Below are 498 nucleotides of genomic sequence, written 5' to 3' on the forward strand. Positions count from 1 at the left end.
TATTATGGAGGATGAAACTACAGAGACTAAAACCAATAGAATATAATTTTTAAGGCTATACAGTTAGACATTTTAACATGGGGGTCATCTTTCAAGGTGGACACTTTATTCTGATTTTTTTTTTTTTTTTTTTTTTTTTTATGACAAGTCTAACAAATTTAAAAATGTAACAAACCCACATACAGATTCACAAAACACACCCAACCTGTACAATCATGTCCAACATACCCAAGATTCCTTTTTCATTCCTGGCTTCTCTTACTTTAGTAACAACAGTCCTGCTACAGTAAGAGAGATTTCAACCCAATAAGTCGACTCAGGGTGACATAAAAGGCAGTACTGGCAGCAAGTAGTCCATCTTAAACACAGACAGGTCAGTTGGCTGCTGTCTAAAACTATAATATACAGTAGTAAATAATATATGATATCTAAACATAATCCAAAGAGGCTATAATGCAAACCTGTCAGCCAACAGACAGTGTCATTGTCTCATCATTA

The 498-nt window shown here is 34.1% G+C and overlaps 1 protein-coding gene across 4 annotated transcripts in view; it reads left to right on the top strand.

Annotated features, from left to right (window-relative positions):
• Positions 1 to 3, top strand: part of map3k7 (mitogen-activated protein kinase kinase kinase 7) — a 26,099-nt gene extending 26,096 nt beyond the window's left edge. For all 4 annotated transcript variants that reach the window (XM_063494910.1, XM_063494913.1, XM_063494911.1 and 1 more), the window contains one exon: positions 1 to 3. This exon is cut by the window's left edge and continues 1,578 nt beyond it. The gene's annotated coding sequence lies outside the window, so the exon portion shown is untranslated.
• Positions 4 to 498: the final 495 nt, after the last annotated feature.

Source organism: Pelmatolapia mariae, linkage group LG15 (assembly GCF_036321145.2).
Source record: "Pelmatolapia mariae isolate MD_Pm_ZW linkage group LG15, Pm_UMD_F_2, whole genome shotgun sequence".
Taxonomy (NCBI): domain Eukaryota; kingdom Metazoa; phylum Chordata; class Actinopteri; order Cichliformes; family Cichlidae; genus Pelmatolapia; species Pelmatolapia mariae.